We start from the raw sequence: 16,119 nt of genomic DNA, 5'->3' as shown, positions 1-16,119 counted from the left end.
AAATCCACGACATCAGAAAATATATTCTTTAAAAAATCCATGGTATTGGAAAAATATTATTGAAAAAATCCACGATATTGGAAATATTCTTCAAAAAATCAATGATATTGGAAAAATATTGTTGAAAAAATCCACGATATTGGAAAAAAATTTCTTTAAAAAATTCACGATATTGGAAAAAATATTCTTTAAAAAAATCCACGACACTGGAAAAATATTCTTTAAAAAATCCACGACCTTGGAAAAAATATTGTTTAAATATTCCACGACCTTGGAATATTTAAACAATTTCCAGTACAAGGCCAAGAACGACAAACTGCAAGGCAAATGACACCAGCATCTGCCGTTGCATTTGTCGAGTTTGCACTTTTGGTATGGGATATCCAAAATTTGGTTCGAATAGGTTAATCCGTTAATCGTGCGCACCAGCCAGACAGACAGACAGACAGACGGACGGACATTGATAAATCGACACCAAATTGTCTGAAACGGATTTCGTCCAAACATACTTGGGGTCTAAAACCATTATTCCGATCAGGCACATTTTTCCCGTATGAAAGTGTATATACCCTCGCTAACATAAATGCCGAGAGTATAAAAATGGTACAACCTAGGTAAAACTTACGAAAACCAATCTTATAGAGAATTTTCACAGCTATAAGATTTTCTCTAGGTACATTTCGATAAGGCTTACCGTTTTCAAGCAAATCGTGAAAACATAACAAAGAAACCTAAAAATGTGACCTGAACTTCCATATCTCAAAAATGGTAAAACCTAGGAACAAATCATAACAGTTAATCCTCTGGAGAATTTTGACAGCTACAACGTTTTCTGTAGTCCCATTTCGATAGGACTTGCGGTTTCCAATCAAAATCGCGAAAACCTAAAATAAACCTAAAAATGTGAACTTTAACTTCGATTTATTTAAAAATCCCTCAAGCTATATTTTTTTTTGTTTTTGGATTTTTCTCATCTATGAACATTGCTGTTTCAGAATCCGCGAAAACTTCTCAGGTGTAAGCGGTTTTCATTCAAAGTTAGTTAAGGTGCACCCTGTATGACATTGTTTTTTTAAAGGGGGTCATACAGTCAGTACATTGTCCCAATTTATTCCCATTTCGATAGGACTTGCGATTTGTAAGCAAAATCCTGAAACCCCTAAAAATGTGAACTTTGAACGCGATTTATTTGAAAATCCCTCCGGCGATTTTTGTTTTTTTTTTTCTCATCTATGAACATTGTAGATTCAGAAAGTGTTAAAACTTCCCAGGTATAAGCATTTCATTTCATTTAAATTTAGTTAAGGCTTATAGAGTTGTCAATTAAATGCAATTAATTCGTCGATTGAAACATTGCTAGTTGCAGTGCTAGAACAAAATATCCGTTTTATCGAACCGATTTTAAAGAAAAAAATATAAAAATATCGCTACGCGCAGGTATGAAGATCAAAGATTTTGAATGTTTAGACACAATGACCAACCGAAAGTATTCAAATTTTGTGGTTAGTCTTCGGCAGAGGTATCAAACAATCCAACAGAGAGTTGTGGGCTTAGGTCCACGTTTTGATATAGTTCCCATACAACGGTACCTCCCGATTATCGGTATTTGGAAGATTTTAGCCTTATTATTACACCGAAATTGCTGAAATTTGGTATTTAGTCTTCGTAGGGGGCATTATATCTTCACCTTGAAATTTGTCTGCATAGGTCCACGCCTTCATATAGCCCCCATAGGACGGTACCTCCCGATTTTCGGTATTTTGGAGGTTTTAGCCTGATTATCACACCGAAATGGCTGAAAATTGGTATTAAGTCTCCGTTGGCCCCCATAGAACCGTGCCTCCTCACTTTCGGTATTTTGAGTGTTGTGGCCTTAATATCCAGACGAAATGACTGAAATTTGGTTTTTAGTCTTCATATTGTTTGTGAGCATATCGAATATATCAAACTCTTGACTCTGTATATGAGAAATTTCCTTTAAAAATTTTTTTTGACCGATTAGTGGTCAAAAAACGGTAAATTTTTTGTAAAAAATCGAATTTTGATTTTCGCTGTTCACATTTTTTTTAAAATTCTCTCGTTTTAAAGCAAGATTATTAAGTGCTTAATAAGCCCACAAAAATATATGATGATCGGTTCATTCGTTTTCGCGCTATAGCCAACACCGCAAAACGATTTGTTAAAAAAGAGGGTATCCTCTCAGTGAGGTGGTCGCTGAAAAAGAGAAATGACACATTCGTCTGCAAACCTCTGCAGCTGGGACCCTTATATATTTAAAGTACTCACTTTTTACTACTCATACAACAAAAAATATCGATATACATTTTTATACAATTTTTTTCCCACTCCACTCAATTTAAAATTTGCTTCAGAAAATTAATAAACCTAGTAATACATGTTTGGGTAAGTGTAAACACCATATGATTAATATTTACATGCAAACAAAAGTGTAGCCAAGTTTATTACATCCCAAGAGAACTTAGGAAACATTTTTGCAGCGACCATTACTTTTAAATTTTAAATATTAACGCATAACATAATTTATTAATTTTAGAAAAAAAAAACACAAAAATACGTATTAACTAAAATTGTCGGATTTAAATCCTCATATAGCAAAAACTACTTCACGTATCATTACCAAAATTCAGATTCTTCTTAATTAATATGTTTTCTATCACTCCCCATCAATAAATTTGTTCAACGAAGTATTTAGTTTTTACCATTTTTGGCCACGGTCGTGACACTGTGTGCCGTAGTTCAAACTTCTGGTAGAACTTCGTGGTTCTACCAGATATCCCGACGAAGCATCCAATTATCAAGCCTCAATCCCAGCTACCGATCCTCCCCCAACACTGAATAACCCATCCTGTCCGATGATATTTAAACACATCATATCGCAGATTGAATATTGCAAGTAGATGGTAAACTCGTTGTTATTTAAACCCAGGGAAGGCTAAATGGTCCTGCACGCCACAAGAATGAACAGCCCACTGCGTTAACATCTTTGTTTGACCACCTATTCCAACCAACTTTGCATCGCTGTAAAGGACGATATTCGCATAAGAATAAAACCTTGTTTTTTGCCAATTCCGACCCCTAAACATGATCCGACCATCACCAAACTAGGGTTGACCCTTTCTGTGGCCCTCATTAACCACCAAAATTTAGTGACGATCTTATCAAATTTGCGACCTGTAGCGTGATTACAAAAAATGGAGTGGATGAGATCTGTTATCCGTTGAAAGATTATAGAGAGGGGTAATGGTGTAGGGTATCACATAGTCCCGCCCCGACAACAAAATTTAGAAAAATGCAACATTTAATTTTTTTCCAAAATCCAAGCAAGACATACAAATGACAAATATTCTCCGAAATATGTTAAATATGCAAATCAGTGATACGAAACAAAATTACTATTTCATTCTATTTTTCTAATTTAAATAAATTGCAAAAATGAGATTATTTCGAGTTGAAATTCCCTTAGCTCAGGGAATATTAGATGGAAATCAGAAAGAAAACTAAAACAAAAAAGTCATGTCAAATTAAAGCCAAATTGAGTGGAAAATTATGCGAACCGACCACCTCCCAACTAACCACCATCACAATGAAAAGTGGTGGTCTTCGATTGACGTTTACAAAAATATTGTCAACCTAAAAAGGTTTTGTTAAACTTAACAACAACAACTATCCCTCTTGTCACAAAAAAATATTTCTCTATGAAATTCAAATCGGAAATAATTGGGTGAGCCGTCTGGGATTGTCCAACGGCCTGAGGTAAAATAAATATGTAGAAACAAAAAAGTTGGTTTCTTGCAAAGGCAAACCCAACCTAAGGCTGTTTATTTATTTCCCATTGAAAGGGACGAAAAGTTGAGTTTAGTTTTTTGTTTTACTTTTTTGTTTCTCTCTAGGAGGCACAATTTTCATTTTCTGGATAATTTTATAGTTTGCCGTTTGTTGTTGTTGTTTTTGTTTGCATCCTCTGGAGACTAATAAAAAATAATAGAATTAAAGAAAACAACGTAATAAAATTTGTGTGTTTTGAAAGCAAACTTTTTTTTTGCCTACCCCTGCCACATAAATAACAATGAACATTTCCCCTATTTATTAGCCAGCTCCGCCAAAACAAACCTTCGCACAAACAAACTCTTAATATCTTTACACATGTTTGTGAATATTGCGTATGTGTGCAAAAAAAAAAAGAAAATATTCGCATTTATACGTAATTTGTATATCAATATAATTCTTACTATCAAAACACACATTTTCACTCGCACTCATTCAGTCAGTCAGTCATTCACTAACTCACGTATTCACCAGTGAATAAAATTGATTTGATTTCATTTCATTTGCGTCGATATGTTTTTGTATGCCAATTTTGCCAATTTTTGGTTGTGAAATTTAGTGTACAATACGTACATATATTAAAGGTAAATGCGGCTGGAGGTGTGAGGTAGATTATATTGGAAACAAATTTAGGTATGATTTGCATTGTTCTTATTCGGAGATATTTTTGGTAGTAAACCAATCTTTTATTATGCAGACAAACGAATGAACTTAGGGTGCTAAGAAATGTTGACCTGCTCCTTAAAATTGATATATGTAAATTAGCTGTGCAATTAAACAAAGCCATGCTTCTTATGATATTCAGCGGATTTAGATTGGCCCTTTTTTACCCTCAGCATTTGTGCTAACGAGGATATATACACAGACCCCAAGTATGTTTGGACCAAATGTGTTTTAGACAATTTGGGATCGATTGAGCAATATCCGTCCGTCTGTCTGTCTGGCTGGCTGGCTGGAACGCACGATAACTCTCGAACGGATGAACCGATTCGGTTTAAATTTTGGCTTTTTATTATTTTGTCTAAACTTAGTTCGAAGATGGGCTATATCGGTCTACTCCTTCCGGTACCTCCCTCACAAAAGTTCGAAAATTTTCGGAAAATTTGTGCGCACGATAACTCTTAAAGGGAGTAATCGATTTGGTCCACACTTTGCCCATCGTAAAATGTGTACCAGACTTAGATAATGTTTCAATATAGACTCAATCGGCCAACTCCTTCGGGTACCTCCCACACAAAATTTCGGAAAAGTTCAGTTTAGGACCATCTTTCGAATCGCTCTGATTTTTGTTTTAGCAACTTGTATTCACTGCCCTCCATACGACGGTACAAGTTTCATTAGGGGCAAGTCCATACTTCCTGAGAAAATAGCCTGCAAATTGCAAAAAAAAACCCTATGACACGTGTGAGGTGGTTGGAGCGCAAGATAACTCTAGAATGGATCTGCCGATTCGGTCCAAAATTTGGCCTTAGTAATATTTTGTCCAAACATAGTTTAAGTTTGAAGATAAGCCATATCGGTCCACTCCTTCAGGTACCTCCCCCACAAAAGTTCACAAATGTTCGGAAAATTTGTTCTTACGGTAACTCTTGAAGGGAGTGGCCGAATTGGTCCATACTTTACACATCCTAATATATCTACTAGATATGGACTATATTTGTCCACTCCATCCGGTACCTCCCACACAAAAATTCGGATAAGTTCACTTTAAGACCTGCTATCAAATCACTTTGATTTTTGTTGAAGCAACTTGCGTTCGCTGCCTCAATTATGATGGTAAAAGTTTTTTCAGGGGCAAGTCCATACTTCTTGAGCAAACAGCCCGAAGGGTGTAAGAACCCCCTATGGCGTCATATGTAGTGGCTGGAGATCCACTCCCATAATGGTCAATGTACATCCATTCCTTTTAATATCTCGTCCTCAAAACTTTTGTTCTTTAATCCTAATCAACATTTTTGTTGGTACGTTTTTTGGGAAAAAATTGATTCAATTTATACAGGCTGAGGGTATATCTCTGTCAGCAAAGCCGACTGATACTTTTTAACTTGTTAACTACAAATTTGTTGACTAGCCTCCCCTAAAGTAACTAAGGTAAAACTCTTTTAATGCCCATCAATATTATAGTGACACGTGTCTCCACCAATAAAAACGGAAAAAGTGGAACAGGGACGTACGCAGGATTTCATTTCGGCGGAGGCCCAACTTGACCAAAAATCATGATAATTTGAAATGTTGTGTAACGTTACGTAAAGCTACTTTAAAGGGTTGGTTCGTTGATTTAATATGAAATATTGAAACAAATTTTATTTTTTTAATTTTTTTAAAGAGTATACAAGTCCTCGTATATTTACCGCATGTTTATGTATGTCGCACGAAAATGCGTTCATGTATTTCGCAAACTATCGTGCGACTGCCGTTACGTATCCTATGCGAAATACTACTAATTTGAATGTACATTTGTACAACTATGTTCCATAAATGAGAGTCAAATGAGAAATAAAAGCAAAAGCCACATATACATACAAACATTGGAATATGTGTGATTTGTTTTGTTTAAGAAAATAAAATGTGTCGGTATTTTGAATTATTTAATTGCTGATTTAAAATAATGAATGAAACCGCCTTTAAAACGTGTCCATAAAATTTTTATTTTGTTTCAAGAATGTGTTGCATAAATTTGTTTTAAAATTTTCGGTGTTATTAGCGAGTTTACGTTCTACTCGACAGCTACAAAGCAAGTGAGTGATTTCGACATCGTCTTTCTATAAAAGACAGTCCTTTCAAAATGCATACATAAACCCAAATTTACACCGAAAAGTGTACGTTTAGGTGTTATTTCGTATGGATTGTCGGTCGCATAGATTTTCGTTTCGAAGGCGTTTAAATGAACAGAAAATAATTTGTTTCCACTTTGGAAGCGCAAGAAAACTTTTGGTCGACATACATAAACAGGGGGTTAGAATTGAAAATAAAGTATATCGAAGTTTTTAATCATGTAGATCCACTTTATGGTATATCCCAGAATTTTACAACTGCAGAGAATTGGAATTGTTTTTGCTATCACAAGATTTTCAGTATTTCGAAGATCTTAGATTAGATTTTGGGATTCCTTTTAATCCAATCCCTATATAACTCTATTGGCGAGTAGGACAAATTAAGTTATACACGGGTTTAATGTGTTGGAGGGTATTGTTCGACCCGAACATAACCCATTTTTCGACTTCTATGAATAAAATACCTCGAAAAAGAAGAATAACTCGACGATATTGAACACTTTGCTGGACTCAGTTCTTGCAACTTATTGGAACTAGAATTCAAATATTTCTTAAATTAAATGTATTGCTTCAAATGTTGCATAGTTTTGACAAATAACAATCGATCCTTGAAGAACCCCACATATTTATTCGCTAATAATAAGCTAATTAATCAAGAAGGCCCACTTGCGTCCAAATGAGTTTCATATTTGTCATAACTTGTAATTGAATGAATTTTGAATTTTGATTTCTGAAAAATTTGCCGAAAGATATGTGCCCTCAGCCTGTGTGAATTTGCGACACTGACCTGATCGAATACGAGCTACACAACCCCAAATATTTTTCGCCAAAAATTATGTATTTATAGAGTTGGACGAAAAAAAAAATTACTAATAAAAATATCGGAACTTTTGGGATATTTATCTTAACGATTGTGGACGTTCCGAATAAATGCATACAAAGCGCTGAAGTGTTAAACTTTTGCGGAGAAAGTATCTGTAGAAATGGAGCGACATAGTAAATTTTGGAAATGATCTGATCCTTTCAATAGTTACCCCGCCACAAGCCATTTTAGTTTGTCGCAGTATTTTTAACTTTCTCAGGAAGAGTGGACTTTTCATGTCATTCTTTTTACATCATGTATATCAAACACAGTTGACACGAACAGATTATTCTCACATTTGGTAATTCGTGGTGAATTAATTAATGATATATTTATTAAATGATCGTTGAAAAATGTTTCAGATATACCGTGATAGAGACATTAGACAACAAAGGCATGTTCAGATGAATTGTGTATCGCATTCAAGCGAATATTTTTTCAAAGATATCATTACGACAAATTTGAAAGTTTGTGAGATATGGCGCAAAAAATATCAAAACTGTGGTATTTTTAGATATTGCATACGTTTTATAGCGCTAATGCAGTTTTTCTAGTCGATTTTTTTGTAAAAATATGTTTTTTGTTCCCTTATATTTAAGTTTGGTAAAAAGGGCAAAACAAAATTCGAATAGGTTTCCGAGATATAGCCCCGATTTATTCGAAAAAATAAATATTTAGCAATTATTAGATGAGGACTTAAAATCGTAGCTAGATCTGACAAAACAATAGCTAACTAGTGTTTTGTAGTTTGGGTTTGTACTTTCATAAAATCCTCGGTGGAAGTTGTTTGCACAAGACTACCTTAACAATGTTGGACAGTGTTATAATTCGTTGATGATATGGAAAAATTCAAGTGGATTTGCTAAATATAGCAGAACTTTTGTGTTGAAGCTACCGTAAGGTAATTCGGGTACTGGAAGTTGTGGGCCGGTATTGCCTATCTTCGAAGTAGTGTCGTATAGTCGAACTAGATCTATATCTGGTAGACCGATTGAGTCCATATTGGAACCTCATCTACGTATGGTAGCAATTTCACGATGTTCAAAGCTTGGACAAATCGGTTCCTCCCTTCAACAGTTTTTGCTTTCGAGATATCTCATACAGAAGAGAGATATTCGCTTTGAAATAAAACGTTGGCATTTTCTCCAAATAAGTTTTTTTTTAAATTCCGACCCCTGAACAATATCCGACCATTACCAAAATCAATAGGTGTTTTTCTCCGTGGCACCCCCATTAACACCAAAAATTTCGTGACGATTAAATCAAAATTGCGACGTGTAGCGTGATTACAAAAACAATTGAAAAATGGGATGTATTTCCGAGTATTACGATATCTCTGTTATTTGGCCACATACGCCAACCTTTTTATATCAACATTTACATCATAGTAAAGATGAGATTTTCTACTTTCATAGTCAGACTTTGCTTTTGGAAGGTCCCCAACCAAATCTGTAATATTCTTTATTATTATTAAAATCGCAAAAATGAAAAGTTGTGTTCTATTAGCGGCTATTGCGATATCTTGGCTGTTTGACCACATACAACAACCTGCGTTACATCGCTGCTAAGGTGATATTTTCTACTTTCATTAGCAGGTATTGCTTTTGATATACCCCATACAGAAGCGGAGATATTCGCTTTGAAATGAAATGTTGACTTTTTCTCCAAATAAGTTTTTTGCCCATTCCGACCCCTGTATATTATCTCACATCACCAAAATCAATAGGTTTCTTCCCCTGCGGCACTATCATCAACACCCAAAATTTGGTAACGATCGAATTAAAATTGCGACCTGTAGCGTGATTACAAGGTTCAGATGGACAGACGGATGCACATAGGTAGATATTGAGTAATTAGGCGGCCAAAAGTCCAAAATTCTAAATACTAGCTAGGCACAAAATATTGAATTCTAGGTATAGTAAAACTTCCGCGAATTACCCCCACCTTTTTTTCTAAATCATACGTCACCGCTTCCGTGCAGTTAGACGCAATTTGATCGTTGACTTGATACGTATTTCTATTTGGGCGCCCAAATTATATCAAATTTTGCAATACGCATATATTTTTATTTTAAGTTGTGTCATATTTTTTTGTTTATTAAATACGTTAGACATTCAGCTTTTCTATAAAAAAACAATAGCCGCCGAATCCCGCCTATACCTTAAATACAGCAGTTCAAAGTTAGTTAAAAAATTTAAAAAAACATTTTTTTTTTATTTTATGTTTTTTTTTTTAACTATGGAGACTCCATGACTCCAACAATGCATAAATTACTATTACATGGGGCGACCATCATAGTTAATGCACTGCTGCCAATCGGCCAATTGTCGGAGGAGGCTGCAGAAGCTCGAAATAAACATTTTCGGTCATACAGATAGAATTTTTCAAGAAAATTTTCAAGGGAAGAATGCAACCGTGATATTTATCAAAGATTGCTTCTGATCCACTCATAAGTAGTGAAAGATCGTTAAAGAAAACTTCACACAAGATGTTTTCCAGTGAAGTTATAGAACTATTAGAACCTGCCGAACTCCACACACAATCATGTATTGAGCATGAAGAAGTCGAGATAGAAACATCATTTAATAAGACAATTTAATTTATTTATAATTTTTATTTATTTATGATTTATGAAAATAAAATGTGTTTTTATTATAAAATATATGTTTTTCTTCTTTATTTTGTTAAATAAATACATATCTTTTTAAAATATTGTCTTTCGAAGCCATTAACGTCCAAAAATATTTTTGGCCGCCTAAATATTTCAAATCTACCACTGTGGGACGGACGGACACACGTAGCCAGAACGACTCAGCTCGTCGACAAATTCATTATACCCTACACCACCCTGTGGTAAGGGTATTATGTGTTAGTGCATTTGTATGTAAGGTGCCTAAGGAAAAGAGATAGACCCATAGTTCCTTCTAGGGATATGCATAGAATCACTTTCTGAGTGGATTTATGCATGTCCGTCCATATATTGTTCAATTTGGCTGAAAATTGGGGAAGATCATTTTTTTAGCCTAATGAAGAAAGCTATTCCTTTTGGTGAAAATCGGTTCAGATTTGGATATATATCCCATATATATTTTCGGCCGATTTGAGGTATTTGATGCACCAAACACGCTGTATCTGTCCAATTTTGATGAAATTTGGAATGTGTGATGGAATTAGTTCTATAGATAAATGTGCCAAATAATATCAAATTCGGTTCGGCCGATTTTTGGTATTTGGTGCACGAAACGCGTTATATATGTCCGATCTCAATGAAATAGGGAATGTGTGACGGAATTTGGTCTAGAAATAAGTGTGCCAAATTTTATCGAAATCGGTTGGGATTTGGATATAGCTCGCGCTGTTTAAGGTATTTGAATCACCAAAGACGCTATGTATGTCTAATCTTGATGAAATTTGGAATATGTGACAGTGTCTGGTCTAGAAATATATCATAAATTTCATATATAAGGTTTTTGGATCAAATTAAAAACATTTTTTTTTTGTCACTCTAATGTATACATAAGAGTTTAACAAGAGTTTGGGCCTGAAAACTCCGTGTCGTGGACGTTGTATCGAAGTAGCGCTTAGTAAAATATATACATATGTATATCAATATTGGTATTTTTATGTAGATTTTAAAATACACAATACACCCAATTTCCCAATAAATAACAATCTAATATAAATTTTATAAGGAGCAAATTCAAATTAAAAACACATTTATTACTTACGTATTATGATGCTGCTATTATTTCAGCTGCGGCTGATGTATGACCTTCGCCGTTGCACTCACACTTGTCTGTCAGACAGCTGCTATCTTGAAATAATTTCGGCGATGCTGTTTTTCTCTTCTTTTTGTTTTTTTTTTTTCAAACCACAACAACAGATGCAGGAAAGTAAGTACGAACAACACAAACTTCTATTTGTTTTTTGGCAAGTATGTTGTTGTCTGGCAATGAGGTTTGTCAGTCAGCAATTTTTTTTTGTATATTTTATTATTCTGCTTGCTCTTTTTCTTTTTTATAATAATAATTTTTCATTTGTTTCAATAAGGATTTCTTATTGCACTTTTTGTGTAGTATTTTTTGTTTTATGTTACTAAAGTAAAAATCACTGCTGTTTGGTGGAAAGGGAGAGAGAGAGAAAAGGAGAGAGTAATAAGATTAAATAAATATTTATGTATGTTTTTTTTTTTTTTTGTGTAAAGCCGTTGTTTTTCCATTCCTGTGTGGGTGGAACACGTTTGTGTGTTGCTTTTGCATGTCGTCGTCGCAGAGCTGTATGTCCTTTGCAGGAATACAGTGCAAGATTTTTTTCTTTTTGTTAGGCCAAACTTGTTCCTTAGAATTCTGAGCAGTTTTTTATGTGCCTGCAGTTGAAAGATAAACACCATTCAAACAAACTGAGATATCAGTAAACCCGAGCAAATATTTAAGTACTTTTCAAAAAAGGAAATGTGGTAGTTGCACGTTATCAGTAACCAAAATGCCGTAAATGTTGTTGAAACCAAACAAAATTTATTTCACAACTATGACAACTGCAGGAATATTGTAAACAAAAATAACCTGGTCATTAAAATTTTGACCATAATCCTAAGGCAGAGGTGGAGCGCATTTTTATGCAAGAAAATTTGTATTATTCATCATTGCAAACACAGCAATTCAATCCGGATAATTTTTATGGAAAATAAATGCAACAAAAGTAAATGTAAACTCTTCATTGTAATGAAAAATCACATGGAACATGCATGTAAAAATACTCTTTACAAAACCCCTTATTAAAAAGGTTCAGTTCAATTCAGAGGAACTGAAACAGTAAATCAAATAGACCACATCCTAATCAATAAAATAAGATCATTAGAACATAAAGAGAAACGCTCAATAACATCGCACTCATCATTTTAAAAATCGCCTTCAGACATACATATACTCTCGAACATAACGAAATACAAAATCTAATGAAAGCGGAAATGGGACACTAAGAAAATGCAAAAAGTATAAAACAAGTAAAAAGGTGTCAGTCGGCTTTGCCGGCGGAGATATACCCACAGCCAATGTGAATTGAAAATTTCATCTACGGAGAGATCCAATGTATTTAGGGTCTTTTCAGAATTTTGTGGCTCTTTTTGGACATTTGAACTTGCCGACAAAAATGTGGATTAGGAATTAAATGCACTAAGACACGAATGTTAAAATTTTGTGGGATACCTCCGAGGACCGATATGGGCGGCTATTTTAGAAGTTAAACTAAATTTGGACAAAATATTAGGAGATCCAAAAATTGGACCAAACCGTGCATACATTTTAGTGACATTTTTTTAAATACAGAGGGGAGTACCGGAAGTTGTGGACCGGCATTGTCCATTTTCGAACTGAAACTAAGTGTGGACAAAATACGACGAAGGCCACATTTTAGACCAGAACGGTTGATCAATTCAAGAGTTATCGTGCTCTCCAGCCACTGCGTATGATGCCATAGAAGGTTTTCACACCTTTCGGCCTGTTTTCTCAAGAAGTATGGACTTGCCCTGAAAAAACTTTTACCGTCGTAATTGAGGCAGCGAATCCAAGTTGTTTCAACAATATCAAAGTGATTCGAGAGCAGGTCCTAAAGTGAACTTATTCGAAATTTTGTGTGGGAGATACCCGAAGGAGTGGACAAAAATAGTCCATATTCGAAACTGATCTATATCTGGTAGATATATTCGGATTTGTAATGTATTTACAATATCGGTCACTCCCTTTAAGAATTGTCTTGCGCACTACTTTTGCAAACACTTTTGAACTTTTATGGGGGAGGTACCTGAAGGAGTGGACCGATATGGCTTATCTTCGAACTTAAACTATGATTAGACAAAATATTATTAAGGCCAAGTTTTAGACCGAATCGGCACATCCGTTCGAGAGTTATCTTGCGCTCCAATCACTTCACACGATGTCATAGGGGTTTTTTGCAGCTTTCAGGCTATTTTCTCAGGAAGTATGGACTTGCCCCTGATGAAGCTTGTACCATCGTATAGGGGGGCAGTGTATACAAGTTGTTGCAACAAAAATCAAAGAGGTCCTAAACTGAACTTTTCCGAAATTTTGTGTGGCATGTACCCGAAGGAGGGGACCGATTGAGTCCATGCTAGAACCTCATCTAAGTTTGGTAGAAATGTCACGATGTGCGAAGTATGGACCAAATCGGTTGCTCCCTTTAAGAGTTATCGTGCTGACAAATTTTCCAATTTTTTGTGGGGAGAGTACTGGAAGGAGTGGACCTATATAACCCATCTTCGAACTTAAACTAACTTAAAATCCGTTCCGTGCGCTCCCGCCGGCAAGACAGACGGACATGGCTAAATCAACTCCCAATTGTCTGAAACGTATTTCGTCCAAAAATACCTGGGATCTAAAGCCAATTTTTCGATGAGGCACATTTTGCGCGTTTGAAAGTGTATATACCCTCGTTAGCATAAATGATGAGGGTAAAAAATTGGCAGAGGGTCACGTCTAGAGAAACTAGGGGCAAAAACTAACTTGACGTTTAGAAAACATATAACGATTTGAAAAAATAAGCCAACTCGGATCTTTTTGGGATTCGTAAGTTTTCTCTACAATTAGTGCCTTAAGACACACCATTCGGACTCGGCGATAAAAAGTAGGTCCCATATCAATGAGCTAATATGATTCGGTGTGCACTCATTGATGTAAGAGAAGTATCCCTTGTCCCTTCTGGTATATTTATGGAACTATTAAAGTTATCGTTATCATCAATTATTTTGATTGGTTCCGGCTAGGATGTTTTGAAGCTTTTGGACCATTATCTTAGTAAGCGTGAATCTCCCTTACGATAAAAGTTACATCATATTAGGAACACAAAGACCGCCTTCGGCAAGACTTTAAAAAATTTCGAACAGGCCGTAATCGCATTTGTTATACCCTCGACCATAATATGGGCTATTGAAATCAAGTCACAGCTTGCAATATTTAAGATAAAGCTTTACAATTTTGTACATAAGTTTCTATTACTCCCAGGCTGTTTGGTATTGAAAATGGGCAATATCGCTACACATAGTCTTCGGTTGGGGAATTTTTTGTTCCTTTATTTATTCCAATGTGGAACATAGGGTTTCTACAATAATGTTATAATTTGATTTATCATGACAGAGTGATTTTATTTCTTCCCATGAAATGTTAATTCTACCGACATCTGCTATGGTTGTACGGCGCCAGGTATTTCTTGGACGGCCACGTCTTCTGCTTCCTTGGGGGTTCCATTCAAGGGCGTATCTTGTGATGCTGGCTGGAGTTTTCCGAAGAGTGTGACCTATCCATCTCCATTTTTTTCTGGTTATCTGTTTGACAATAGGCTCTTCGTTTGTTTTTTGCCATAAGTCTGCATTTGTAATAGTGTTAGGCCAGAAGACTCGACATATAATGCGCAAGAACTTATTAATTTGGGTTTGAATTGCTTTTATAGTGGAATCGTTTATTAACCATGTCTCGCTTCCATATAAAAGTGTTGTTTTCACACATGCATTGAATAACCGCAGTTTTGTATGCAGTGTGATTTGCGGTGATCTCCAAATCTTGTTTAGTCGTCCAAAAGTCGCTCGGGCTTTAGCTATCTTGTATTTGACGTCTTCCTCCGTTCCTCCGTTGGGGAATACAAAACAGAAATTTTTTGGTATAAGTTCACGTCTTCATATAGCCCCCATAAAACGGTAGCTTCCACTTTTCGGCATCTTGAATGCTTCAGCGTCATTATCAAACCGAAATGGATGAAATGTGGCATTGAGTCTTTTCCAAAGGAAAATTATTAGGATAGATCCTCGTTTTGAAATAGCCCCATAGAACAGAATCTCCCGATTTTCGGCATTTTAAAGATTGTGGCCTTAATATCTCACCGAAATGGCTGACATTTGGTACTTATTCTTCGTTCGGGAAATAAAACTTTTAACCAGAATTTTATTGGTATAGATCCACATCTTCATATAAGCCCCATAGAACGGTCCCTTCCGAATTTGAAGATTTTAGCCACATTATCTAATCGAAATAGCTGAAAGTTTTTATTTTCTGTGGGGCTATAAAACTTTCTCCCATAAATTTGTGATAAACGTTTTGATATAGCTTATAGTTTTAGCCGTAATATTCCACACAAATTGGTTCTTGCAGAGAATTGTCGTTTTGATTAAACTGCCATAGAAACTGTCTCCCGATTTTCGGTACTTGGAAGGTTTTAGCCACATTACCTAACCGAAATTGCTAAAATTTAATTGTTGATAGGGGGTAAACGATAATGGCCGATGTGAAGTCTTTTAAAGGAGTTTTCTACTGAAGTGGCTGTAACATGGGTAGAATCAAGTACGAAAGTATCAGTCAGCCTCTAACAAAAAAGAAGAAAAACAACAATTATGCCGTTTATAAAATATATTTTAGCTTTGTTGCGGAACTAAAAAGTTTTTACAATTTTTACCACTTTTACACATTTTATGCGAAAAAACGTTCCCGTACACAAAAAAGTTGTAAAATGTTCACTTCTCTTTGAACCAAAATGGCGCTTAATGATGCTCTCTTTAAAAACTTTTTACAAGACAAATTTGGGCGAGTAAAAAATAATAACATGGTTGCCGACGTCTGATTGGCTGATACGCCG

The 16,119-nt window shown here is 35.3% G+C and overlaps 1 protein-coding gene across 3 annotated transcripts in view; it reads right to left on the bottom strand.

Annotated features, from left to right (window-relative positions):
- The window catches only part of LOC141399246 (uncharacterized), a 318,788-nt gene that overhangs the window by 258,283 nt on the left and 44,386 nt on the right, over window positions 1-16,119 (bottom strand). For all 3 annotated transcript variants that reach the window (XM_073977633.1, XM_073977634.1, XM_073977635.1), the window contains exon 2: window positions 11,211-11,595. The gene's annotated coding sequence lies outside the window, so the exon portion shown is untranslated. The remainder of the gene's footprint in view (window positions 1-11,210; window positions 11,596-16,119) is intronic.

Source organism: Musca autumnalis, unplaced genomic scaffold (assembly GCF_047663935.1).
Source record: "Musca autumnalis isolate F117 unplaced genomic scaffold, ASM4766393v1 scaffold_3, whole genome shotgun sequence".
Classification (NCBI taxonomy): Eukaryota; Metazoa; Arthropoda; class Insecta; order Diptera; family Muscidae; genus Musca; species Musca autumnalis.
This window is presented reverse-complemented; position numbering and strand designations above follow the sequence as displayed.